General features: G+C 35.0%; 1 long non-coding RNA gene across 1 annotated transcript in view; it reads right to left on the bottom strand.

Moving 5' to 3' along the window:
- LOC137629420 (uncharacterized) overlaps positions 1–4,725 on the bottom strand; it is a 6,578-nt gene extending 1,853 nt beyond the window's left edge. Inside the window, exons 1-2 of the long non-coding RNA XR_011041501.1 lie at positions 4,545–4,725; positions 4,156–4,365 (exon numbers count right to left, since the gene is read on the bottom strand). This is a non-coding gene — a long non-coding RNA (uncharacterized lncRNA). The remainder of the gene's footprint in view (positions 1–4,155; positions 4,366–4,544) is intronic.
- Positions 4,726–10,710: the final 5,985 nt, after the last annotated feature.

Genomic DNA, 10,710 nt, shown 5'->3' with positions numbered 1-10,710 from the left:
AGCTTGTGATGTACAGATCTTGTCAATTCTTCGACATACTACACACTGTTTTCTAATAGATTTCATTGTTTTCCTTGCTCCCAATATCCAATATTTCACTTGAGCTCTAGCAAGACTTGATTCAACTCCACTGTGATCCTTTTGATGTATGTGAGACAGGTATATTAAAGAGAATGGGTGCTTTGATGGGAGAAGTATAAACTGATTCTGATCCCAATTGTCCTTCAACCATTTGGACATCCTGCTACCCACGGTGACTATGCCATCCTCTCTCGAAACTGGTCCTAAACGTCTATACCTCTTTTCCCAGTCTTGTGGCAAACTTGCTTGAGCGTTTTTGACGAAATACAACTCAGCTTGCTGTATCTCTTCTGTACTAGGATCGCACAATATAGCCTTAAACGATTTTTTCTTTATTGCACTAATAATTCTAGCCATCACTGATAACAGTCTTTTCATATTGCTAAATCTTTGGATATCAATCACCTGGCTACTTGAATTAATTTCTCCTTCATTTAAGGCCACTCTTGCGAAAACAACATCAGGAAGATCCGATACTGTACTCTGTTTTACAGGCCATTCCGAGGAATCTTGATACAGGAATTCTGGACCCTTTTGCCAAACAGATTCTGTATCTAATTCTCTGGGGTTACATTTCCTAGTAGTCAAATCAGCGTTGTTTTCCTTGGAAGATACCCAAAACCATTCTATGGGTTCAGTTTTGGACTGAATTTCTGCAACCCTAATTCCAACAAAGGAATTAAACTGGTGGGATTCCTTCTGGATCTGTGCTCTTACTATCTCACTGTCAGTGATGTGGATTACCTTAGAGAATTTGTATCTCATATTGATTTCAACGGTTGCCCTCAATCTCGATGCTAAAACAGCAGCACACAGTTCTAATCGTGGTATACTGATTTGTTCCATAGGCGCTATTCTATTCTTTGAACAAAGAAGGTTTACATAATAATTACCATCTTGCTTTTCCCATCTAACATATGCTACAGCTCCATACGCTTTTATACTACTATCACAAAAAATGATCAACTCTGGGTCTTTAATTACGTCTGCAGGCCTTACACACCTACTAAAACAGATATTTTCAATTTCAAACATTTCCCTAAACAAATTTTTAGCTTCAGAGTATAAGGTATCACTAATAGGATCATCCCATCCCCTTGAATGTCCCTCATTAATTTCTACAATGATAGAACGCATCAATAACTTTGTCTTCAGTGTGAATGGTGTTAAGAGTCCCAAAGGATCATACAGCTTTGCAAATTGTGATAGTACACTTCTCTTAGTCAACAGAGGTGGCATACAACTCTCAAAATTATCACAGTTCACATCCGACTCTATTCTACCTTCACAGGTTTTTTTTGAGAAATTGAGTTTGACCCTATATGAGAAAGTATCCAGTTTAGGTTTCCAACTTAAACCCAAAACCTTTTCCTGTTCAGTATTTAAAACCCTAGCATTATTATCCTTATCCTCTCCCGATAAAACCCAGTATTTAATCTGAAATCCTCCCAATCTTAATACTTCTTCTACTTCTTTAATCCTTTTCATTGCACAATCCTTCGAGTTAACACTACTGATGATGTCATCAACATAAGAGTCCTCTACTATCATCTTGGATGCTAGCGGAAAGCAATTATTAATTTCTGCAGTTTTACGAAGTGCCATCATTGCAATAGATCCTGAGGGTTTATCCCCAAATGTAACAGTCTTCAATTTATAATGACTAGGATCTCTTTCTAACTCAAAGTTTCTCCATAAAAACCTGTGAGTATGCATATCCTCTTCTGAAAGTTTTACAGTATTGTACATCTTTTTAATATCACCAACCACGCCTATCTTTCCTTCCCTGAATCGTAATAGTATTCCCAATAGGTTATTAATTACATCAGGTCCCTTTGCAAGTAGGTCATTCAGAGATATTCCTTGATATGATGCTGCAGCATCAAATACTATTCTCACTGGGGTTGATGAGGAATCTGTTTTATAAACTGCATGGTGGGGTAAGTAGAAGATTGGACCCTTATAATCCAGCTCTGACTTCAATAATTTTTCCGCTACCCCTCGATCCAACATGTCTTGAATTTGTTCTTGATATTTTGTGCATTGTGTTGCTCCCAGCCTTTTCAGTCTCTTTTCGGTAGCCTTCAATCTAGCATAAGCCATTGGAAAATTATTTGGCAGTTTAGAAGGGTCAGAAATCCAAGGATACTTAGATATCCAGCACATGTTTTCTTCATCATAAGTTAATCCATCTTCAATGAGTTTGAGTTCTCTCTCTTCCCTAATAGTTAAATTTCCCTTTACTGAACATTCTCCGCATTTGCAACCTCCACATTTTGGGATACACTCCGTTCCCAAACTTTCATCCAAGAAATAATTCTCCACTAATTTACCCACATTTGGTTTAGCCCTGAAATGCCAATCAGCAGTGTCATCGTAGCTTATATGATTAATTTGAACACAGTACTTCTTTTCACCTTCCTTCTCATCAAATCTACCCCTAATGCAGAGTCCAAAATCATTGGACAATAATTGAATATTATCTACTGTTTTTATGACTTGTGGCAATAAAGTACAGTAATCTGATCCTATTAGCAGCTCTATACGTCCCTCTGGCCTTTGAAGGTGTTTCTCCTGTACTCCCAGTTTCCTTGCTATTTCTCCCAAATCCATATGATGATGAACAGCAGTTATTTCAGACACGCCACAAACTTCTACAAGTTTTTCTATTCCTGCTTGATCCTTTAATAATACTTCATAAACACAACTATCCAACTCCTCTGTGTGATCACCAACTTTAGTCATAGATAATTGTATAGGAATACCTTTGAGTCCTAGTTTCCTTGCCATTCTAAATGTAATTAAACTAATGTTACTTCCTGCATCATACAACGTGGGGATAGACTTCCCTTCACTGTTAACAAACCCAGTCATCAGAATTGCACCTTTTTTACTTAAATAGTTACTTGTGGCATCAATTGTTGAATTATTTGGATTGTTAAATAGTGTGTGTAAACTTGAATGATGATGTTTACCACACACCTCACCATTTACTTTTACCCTACATGGAAATCTTTTCTCACAATTTCTGGAGAAATGTCCCGTTCGGAGACAGGCGTAGCAAACTCCCTTTTTTCTTAAAAAGTCCATCTGATTTTCAGCTGACCATTGCTTAAATGTCATACAATCCTTCAATTCATGAGATTCACTATCATGGACAGGACAATTTTTTCTTATCTGATCACTGTTATACCTTGTTCTATTAATTCCACCTATATTTTTTCCTTCGCTAATGTGATATAAACTGGTTAAACATTCAGACAATTGATTTTGAAGTTTCTCTTGTCCTATAGTCAACAATTTTATAGCTTCTGCTAATTCCTTTTCCTTATCAAATTCCCTTTCCACAGTATGTACTGTTACCTTAGTCGCACCACTTCTTGAATTATCTTGTAAATACTCCAGAGCTTTGCGATGATCTGTCAGAAATGTAACCAAATTCTTAAATTTGTCCGAATTTAATTCCTGCACTTTAATGGCCCATTCTCTTTTTAACACCGACGGCAGCAATCTTTCTACTTGGGTAAGTACAGTAGTATTCTCCAGTTCTGTAGTCAAGTTTAAATTACTTACATCTAACCACACCTTTTCTACTGTATTGATTAGATTAATTAACTTTCTGTCATCACTATCATTAAGCGGTTTATATGCCCTTATATCTCCTAATATCGCATCGATCAGTTTTCCTTCATTACCGTATGCTTCATTTAGTCTATCCCACATTCGTTTATAATCATCTATATCCTCCACAAGCCTCCTCGGTTCCCCTTCTAATGATATTCTAAGTACGTACGGGTCTTTCCCATGTTGTGACACAACTAGTCTTTCATAATCTCTTACAAAGGCAGGAAATGCTCTCACTGAACCACTAAATTTGGGAGGCTCAAGTTTTTTCAAGGCAAGCACAGTATTATTTTTCACTTTTGTCTTTCCCTTTATCACGCCAAGTAATGAATATTTTATAGTTTCCAATTCCTGTATATATTCCTCATATTCCTGACAAGATTCGCCAACCTTTAATTGTTCTATCATTTGTTCATTGATACCATCAACCTTTTCGAAACACTCACTAACCTCAGTGTACAACACTTCCAATGTTTCTATCGAGTCTCCTCTTCTCTGTGCATCCTTGAATAATCCAACCTTCCGATTGAACCTCCTCTTGGCTGTGGTGCGTTCCCTCTTCAGTTCCTCCATGGCTGCTCTGCGATATTGCTGAATTGTAATGCAGGATATATAACAACTCGGGCTGCCTTGCTGTATCTTTTATTGATCTGATTCAGCCTGTAAAGCATGACAATATAAATAGGTATCCCAAACAATTTTCCACCACATTTAACAACCATACATTTAATAACATCACATTTGATATATAATACATTAACAATAATACATAGTAATAGTGCAATGAATAATAATGCAAAATGAACAGTACACGACAAATGCATACCCGCTCAACTTACAATGTGACCGCCCATTCTTAGCCATGGTAATTAATTGAATACGCCATCCGTCTATACACTGCCACCGACACTTGTCAGTCATAACACCGTCCTGCACTGCTTCCCCGCACCAACAAAGAACTTGCTTGAAGGATTTTCAGTATCAGACCATTATAATTTCTCGTGCCCGTATCCTCACTATGTCCCCGAATACAATGACAATACGAACATTAATGCAAAGTTTACTAATAAAATTTCATAGAAAATGCAGAACCAGCTAATTATAATTTACACAAAAAGTAACACTGCATCCTATGACACGAAGGATATGTCAATCACGAATGGCAATTACACTACAATAATCACAACAATGAAAACTGAGGCGGTGAAAAGTACAACTAAGAAAATCCCAAGGACGGGAGAATTTTGCGACAGTCTCCTATCCTTGGAACAATCCGACAGTACTACAAATGCCGCTTCTAACTAAAGCAACATGTTCTCAGTAATTTCGAATTGTCCAAAAGTTACAATATTACCAAATACAATTCCCAATATTTATCCAACTTAACATGTACATGAATTACATTAACCAGAATATTACCACATCCACATAAATACAAACTATTATGATGATGATCATAATATACGTAATGAAGTTCCATAAACGTGAAAGAAAGCTGAGAGTACGTGGGAAGTCACACGAAAATTACCCATAACAACCTGAAAAATAGCGCATAATGTATGCTACTTCCAGCCAACGAAAAATTTCTTTACATTTTCAAGGTTTAATTTAGATATTTGTGTTGATACTTTCACATGGTCATGATCCAGGTAGGTTGGCCAGGGAACCAGCCACCCGTTGAGATGCTACCACTAGAGAGTTACGGCATCTGTAGACTGCCCAGACAGAACTACATTGGATCCTTCTCTCCGGTTCCGGTTCATTTCATTTTTGCCTACACATACATCGAATAGTCTGGCCTATTCTTTACAAATTCTCCTCTGTCCTCATACACCTGACAACATTGAGATTATCAAACAATTTTTCTTCACGCAGGGGGTTACAGCGCTGCAATTGTTCAGTGGCCACTTTCCTCTTGCTATGGGTAAAAGAGAATTTAGCTATGGTAAGCAGCTCTTTTAGGAGAAGGACACTCCTAAATAAAACTATTGTTCTCTAGTCTTGGGTAGTGCCATAGCCTCTGTATCATGGCCTTCCACTGTCTTGGGTTAGAGTTCTCTTGCTTGAGGGTTAGTATAGTTTATATAGGAGGTATTCATTTAATGTTGTTCCCCTAAAAATATTTTATTTTTCCTTTTTTTTCTATTCTCACTAGGCTATTTTCCATGTTGGAGCCCCTGGGCTTATAGCAGCCTGCTTTTCCAACTAGGGTTGTAGCTTAGCAAGTAATAATAATAATAATAATAATAATAATAATAATAATAATAATAATAATAATCATCATCATCTAATACGTTAAAATCTGAAAGTGTGAAATAATAATCACTGGACAATAGGCTTCTGAGAAAGATGACAATTTATTTGCATGATATAAAAAAATATCTCAATCTCATTTTCAATTTGATAAACAGTTTTATCAAATTATTAGATTTAGGTTACTGTTTCCATAGCATGATTATATATATATATATATATATATATATATATGTATATATATATATATATATATATATATATATATATATATATATATATATATATATATTTATATATATATATATATTTATATATATATATTTATATATATATATATATTCATATATATATATATATATATATATATATATATATATATATATATATATATATATATATTCTTTTTTTCTGGAAAGCCCTTCTTTTCCTTAGAAGTTTGATATTCAACTTATAGTTCAAATCAAAGGATTTTCCATCTGAATAATAATAATAATAATAATAATAATAATAATAATAATAATAATAATAATAATAATAATAATAATAATAATAGCAAACGTAATGATTTTATTGCCCAATGATACTACAGACTACGGAGTGCTATTGAAATTAGACTGGCATCATTAAAGTAATAATTATAAAAGGTAAAAGCTGTAAATAACTTAATGAGAGGATTATCCGGTAGTCGACGATGGAAGGGACTTAAGGGGGTGAAATTAGCGCCCCCATAATCTTATCTGCTTTTCCGAAATTCTATTATTTTCGGTTCTAAAAAACTTTATATATAAACCTCTTGAGATATAGATCAGAAGTGAAAATTATTTTGGCTTAGATTAACTTGTGATGTTGAAAATAGGACAACGCTTACGCAGTTTTTCGGTTTAAGCAATATTTTCCCTGTTGGAGCCCACGGCGTTATAGGGTTGTGGCTTGACAAGTAATAATAATAATAATAATAATAATAATAATAATAATAAAAATAATGATAATAATAATAATAATAATAATAATAATAATAATAATAATAATAATAATAGAGGGAAATAAAATCCTAGCAAATAATTTGCAATGTGGCTTTGAAAAAAAAGATGACTGGGTGAAAATTATTCGAAAAATAGTGAAATCGAAGATATATAGGGTACTGGAAAATAATGTATTTTTTTGAATTTTCTTTTAACCACAAAACATACCAGAAAAAAAATAATTTACCTTACGGGAAATACAAAAGAAATTCCTTGAAATCAGAGGAATGTGATAATCTTTGGTACAACCTTGCACCAAAAAATAGTTTATCTTTTTAAGTAACTAAAAGTGTATGTTTGATATAATGTTAAATACTGGAAACTTGAGATCTTCAACTATCGATAAATTACAAAAAAGGTTTGATCTTGAAATATAACTACACTTGATAAATAGGGCAAAGTTAAATAGGTTTGGGGAAAATATTCACCAATCTTAATCGTAATTAGGCGTCAGTCTATATTGTATAGAGTAAAATCCCTTGTTATTATTATCGTATTTAAGTGAAGTGAAGGGTAAAAGTTTTGGAAATAATAAAAAACAAAAAAAAACAAAGCAAGTTTCTTCTAAATCAGAAACCCGAAATGGACAATAAGGTTAATAATAATAATAATAATAATAATAATAATAATAATAATAATAATAATAATAATAATTTAGGATAAATGCTGGCTATAATAAAAAAGAGCAGATAGGCAAAAAAAAAAAAAAAAAAAAAAAAAAACTAATCAAAATTGATGATCGTATAAGCGAAGGAGTGTTAGTTAAAAAATATGTTTTCCAGGATATTGTTTCTATTTATGATGCAAATATTAGCATTATTATTATTGATAATTATTATTCTAAATGTGCAATTGTCTCATGTGACACATTTAAATTCTATTGAATGTCAGATATGATGTCAACATACACATTTGTATAGAACTCGAAATACTACCGCTAAAACACTACTTTCATAGGCTTTCACCGTATTACGAAAGAGGTTAATAATCAAGGGAAACATTCTCTCTCTCTCTCTCTCTCTCTCTCTCTCTCTCTCTCTCTCTCTCTCTCTCTCTCTCTCTCTCTCTCTCTCTTTCTCTTTTTTTTTGTGGGGGGGGGGGTTTCTTGTATCTCTAAAAACTCAATGATGCTTTAACGACCATTTCGGCTGTTAACAAATACGCTGTGTGAAGCAGAGTAGAATTGCAGCAACAGCCGATTATTATAATTACTAAATGATCCCTCCGGGCGGAGGGGCGAATGTCGCTTATACTGTTATGTAAGTCTTGAGTCGATAACCTCTTGTCTCCGGCCATTCTTGCAGTTTGAAACTGAATTTCTACAAGCTGGAATAATTTCATTAGCGGGAAACTTCACCGTAACATCTGCTCTTACTTAATAACCTTACGACCTCTCCCAACTGCTTTTGCCCTTCATGTTTCTTTATTATTATTATTATTATTATTATTATTATTATAAGCTAAGCTATAACCCTAGTTGCAAAAGCAGAATGCTAAAAGCCTAAGGGCTCCAGCAGGGAAAAAAGGCCAAGTGAGGAAAGGGAACAAAGAAATAAACAAACTACAAGAGGAGTAATAAATAATTAGGGTAAAATATTCTTGAACATTAACAACATTCAATTACTATAAAAACTTCACAAAAAAAAACCAAGATAAAGAGAAATAAAAACACCAGCCACCCGTTGATATACTACCGCGAGAGAGGTATTGGGTCCTTTGACTCGCCAGACAGTAGTGCATGGAACTTTCTCTCTGGTTACGGCTCATTATCCCTGTGCCTACACGCACATCGAATAGTCTGACCTATTCTTTACATATTCTCCTCTGTCTTCATACACCTAACAACACTTATATTACCAAAACAGTTTTTCTTTGCTCAAGGGGTTAACTATTGCACAGTAATTGTTCAGTGGCTACTTTCTTCTTGGTAAGGGTAGAAGATACTCTTTAGGTATGGTAAGCAGGTCTTCTAGGAGAAGGACACTACAAAATCAAACCATTGTTCTCTAGTGTTGGATAGTGGCATAGCCTCTGCACCATGGTCTTCCACTATTGGGACAGAGTTCTCTAGCTTTAGGCTACACTTGGGCATTGTTCTATCTTATTTCCCTTTCTCTTGGATTTAAGTTTTTATAGTTGATGTATGCACGTTTTATTTCAATATTGTTACTGTTCTTAAAATATTTATTTTAATTGTTGACTAATTCTCTTGTAATTTATCTATTTCCTTATTTCTATTCATCACTGGGCTATTTTCCCTATTGGAGCCCTTGTACTTATACCATCATGCTTTTCCAACTAGGGTTTCAGCTTAGTAAGTAAGTAAGTAAGTAAGTAATAATAATCATAATCATAATCATAATCATAATCATAATTATAATTATAATAATAATAATAATAATAATAATAATAATAATAATAATAATACAGTGGTCCCTCGCTAGTTCGCGGTTCAACTTTCGCGGGTTCAGAGCTTCGCGGGTCTAAAAAATATTCAAAAATTGAAAATATCAAAAAATATTAAAAAATTAATAATAATGAAAAATATTAAATTAAAATTAGAAATTACATTATTTTACAAATTTTGAAAACAAAATATTCAATTAGAATTAGTAATTGCATCATTTTACAAAATTTTAAAACAAAAAGAAATGCACGTATACGCTAAGCATCACGGGCATAAACGCAAGCTGATTGGCCAGCACTCGCTCAGAACTCGACTCCCCATTGGCCCATTCACTAGCCCAAGCTTCTCCCGATGCCCATCGCTCCACGCTTTTCTCGTATACGCTTCTCGCCATAGATCGCGGTTAGTTAGTCTTTGTCTCGCGGTGATTTTTTAAGTGTAAAAGTTTTGTGAAGCCCTTCGTGATGCCTCCCAAACGCTCTTTATCCCTTGGTGCATCTAGTGAACCGAAGAAAAAGCGAAAGATGTTAACAATTAACGAAAAAGTGAGTTTATTGGACAAGTAGAAAGCGGGAAATAGCTACGCGAGCGTAGCCCGACAATATGGCCTTAATGAATCCACGGTACGGTACATAAAGAAGGAAGAGAAGAACATCCGCAAAACTGCTGCAATATCTTTCACGAAAGATGCCAAAAGGGTTGTAAACACCCAGAATAAGACCATGGTGCGAATGGAAAATGCACTGGCTATTTGGATCCATGATTGTAGGGAGAAGAAAATCAGCCTGGATACAAACATGATCCGAAGTAAGGCTAAAACTTTGTTTGATGCTATGGTGCCTGAGGGTGGTGACGACGACAATGTTCAAGATGAGGAAGAAGACGACGGCGACGAAGATGATCCTCTGCCTGGTACCTCAAGCCAGACTAGCCCACGACGACCACGTACGACTTTCGTTGCCAGCAAGGGCTGGTTTGATAAGTTTAAGAGGCGATTCGGACTTCAGAGTGTGTCGTTGTATGAAGAGGCAGCCTCTGCAGACGAAGCAGCAGCGAGGCATTATGTTGAGGATGTGTTTCCGGAAATAATAGAAGAAAATGGCTATGTCCCGGAGCAAGTCTTTAATATGGATGAAACAGGCCTCTTCTGGAAGAGGATGCCGTCCCGAACATTTCTTTTCAAGGACTAACTTAAAAAGACAGGTTTTAAAGCTCACAAGGATCGAGTGACTCTGCTCATGTGTGGCAATGCTGCAGGATTCATGCTGAAGCCCGGCCTTATCTACAAGTCACAGAATCCTCGAGCATTGAAAAACAAGA

The sequence above is a fragment of the Palaemon carinicauda genome, chromosome 37, assembly GCF_036898095.1.
Source record: "Palaemon carinicauda isolate YSFRI2023 chromosome 37, ASM3689809v2, whole genome shotgun sequence".
In the NCBI taxonomy this organism is placed as follows: Eukaryota; Metazoa; Arthropoda; class Malacostraca; order Decapoda; family Palaemonidae; genus Palaemon; species Palaemon carinicauda.
The sequence above is the reverse complement of the archived record's forward strand: the minus strand, read 5'-3'. Positions and strand labels throughout refer to the sequence as shown.